General features: G+C 34.1%; 1 long non-coding RNA gene across 1 annotated transcript; it reads left to right on the top strand.

Moving 5' to 3' along the window:
• The first annotated feature begins 339 nt into the window (after positions 1-339).
• LOC129308037 (uncharacterized) lies at positions 340-1,434 on the top strand. Its single transcript, XR_008592528.1, has 3 exons — positions 340-558; positions 745-836; positions 1,308-1,434. It is a non-coding gene; the product is annotated as an uncharacterized LOC129308037 (long non-coding RNA).
• The last annotated feature ends 1,190 nt before the right edge of the window (positions 1,435-2,624 follow it).

Genomic DNA, 2,624 nt, shown 5'->3' with positions numbered 1-2,624 from the left:
TAATTATTACTTTTTTTTAAATGTCTCTATTGATAATGATTTTATATTTATTATAGGGTGTGTTTAATGAAAGTAAATGTAAAAACATAAAGTTAATTAAAAAATAGAAAATTATTTTATTTAAAAAAAGATTTAATTAAAAATATTTATATTTTTAAATAAATGGGAGGAAAGTGATTAATTTTTTCCCTTTTTCAACTGAGTAGAGAAGAGTGAATCGGTTCGCGCGAAAGAGCGCATTCTCAACGACTATCCCGAGGGGACATCACATTTATGGAGAAGAAAAACACGTCGGTGTGTGCTTTGAACTCGTTTTGGTTTATCTCGCTTTCTCCGTTCTCTAGCTCTCTTCTTCTCTCTTACTGAACACAGCCGCCATTGTTTCTCCGCAAATTCTTCTCCTTCTTCTCCTTTTCTGCTAGATCTGCTCTCCGATCGTCATCGCATTCAATGCTCCTCCGTTTTCTGCGCCAATTACCGTGATTCCAGTGAACCGACTCTTCTTCCTCTTCACTCTTTTTCAATATGATTATCTCTAGTCCCGTGACCCCTGGTCAGGTACATCTTCCTGCTTCTGCTCTCAGATCTCGCACTATTTTATTTTATATTTAATGTCGTATTCTGTAATGTAGCACAGCTTTGAATTTCGATGTGTTTATGGTTAGGTTAGTGTAATGAACTAACTTGTTATGAGTTGCCTTTGTTTGTTCAACTTAGTTTCTTTATTCATTGTTCTTGTTGCAGGTTTCCTGCCTGCTTGGAATTATTCCTGTCGTCGCCGCATGGATATATTCGGAGATATTGGAGTATAGGAAAAATTCATTCACTTCCAAAGTGTGAGTTTGATTGATTGTTCCATTCTAGTTGCACGTGCTCGTGCAATATTTATGTTTCGCAGGGGAATGTGTTGTATTATTATTGCATTTCTAAGCTGTCTGATGTATTAGGTAGGAAATTTAAGCTCTTGGCTTCAGTAGGATTGACAAGCGTTTGTTTTGAAGTATTTGATTCTCTAACAATGACTTATGTTATGGATTATTACTCCTGGTGTTTGTGCAAATGATTTCTTCTTTAGACAGAATTTCAGAATTTTATATTTTTATTTTATATGTGTGCTTTGTTGTAGATTTGTTCCAAATTGTAGATTTTTAATCTGTTTTCATTTGCCTGATAAGTTTGAGAGGAGGGAAAAAAAAATTGTTAGATGGCCATCCCAGAAGTGTTATTTTATTTTGTTCGATTAAGCACTTATCAGTTATCATCATTTCATTATTACTAATACATTTTTTTTTATTGGATGCTACTAGTAGGACTTCGGATGTCAATTTAGTTGAAATGGGTAGTGGTGCTGCTAAAGAAGAGGATACGGTAGTTTATTAGAGGGGGGAGCCTTGCAGACAGGCTCTCCAAAAGCTCGAAGTTCCACATCACCAATTTTCGGTTTGTAAAAGAGGACCCTCTTCTCTTGCTTACTGTAGTTATGGCTGTATCTTTGCTTTATCTAAATTTGTATACTATGGCATTCTTATTTATTTCTTCAGATTCCTTTTGATGGATGAAAGTTTTCTGATTGAAAACCGTTTGACACTTCGAGCAATGTAAGTGGAATATGTGATTCAGAATATGCTTTGTTAGTTGCATCAAAATACTGACCTTCGTTTCATTTGCTCTTCCCTGTTCCAGGTCTGAATTTGGTCTCCTTTTGGCTTACTTTTATTTCTGTGATCGTACAGATCTGTTTAACCATCAAAAAAGGTTAGTAAATTTTGTTACTTCATCTTTATAGTTCACTTGTTTTTCTGTCCATTTTTATGGGATATTGCTATTCAGCATGTGCAAGTTGCAGCAAGTTTCCCGTGGCTTTGTAGCCAATACCCACCAAGAGATTTTGCAATGTCTGTATGATTATGTTTTTATTTTGATTTTTATTTCTAGTTCTGTCATACATGTAGCTATTGCAGACACTCTTTTGTAGTTTTCTTTATTAGGTTATCAAACGGTTATATGGTGAAAGCTTGAAACCTTTATTTGGAGTTTGTTCGCAATTTAATATTGAAATAACTGTTGTGAGGGAAAACCATGGTTATTAGAGTTCTTTATGATTTGTTGCTTCAGTTTTGCAAAATGAAGACAAAACAAGTTTTGCTGAATGGTGGAAGTTAGTAAGGTGAAAAGAGATTTGCAGACACATGAGTGGAACTGAGCATAAAATAAAAGAAAATATTATTTTTATATATATCTATATATATAAGATTAGATATAGGATAACAACATTATTTGTTGCATCAATACATATTTATTCTGCCACTGTTGTAAGTGCCGACATTAGTGGGCTTAGGCTAGCACAACTGAGCACTCCAGCTCAAGTATTATGTCCTGGTACTCTTTGTTTTTGGTTCTTTGTATTTACACATGGTACAGATAAAATGTTGTCTGGAATGATTTAACCTTCATGTACAAATTACTGATTGGTGTGTCTGGGACGTTTTCATATACAGGTGTATTTATTATCTTTTTCTCTATTACATATTTATTGTATTATTGATATGTTTTTTGGGGAAAACTGACAATTTTCTTTCTTCCAGAGTTACAACAGGGATCTCTTCTGGTTTTCTCTCTTCCTC

This window comes from Prosopis cineraria, unplaced genomic scaffold (genome assembly GCF_029017545.1).
Source record: "Prosopis cineraria cultivar Desert tree isolate PC_DT_omini unplaced genomic scaffold, ASM2901754v1 PC4, whole genome shotgun sequence".
Classification (NCBI taxonomy): domain Eukaryota; kingdom Viridiplantae; phylum Streptophyta; class Magnoliopsida; order Fabales; family Fabaceae; genus Prosopis; species Prosopis cineraria.
The sequence above is the reverse complement of the archived record's forward strand: the minus strand, read 5'-3'. Positions and strand labels throughout refer to the sequence as shown.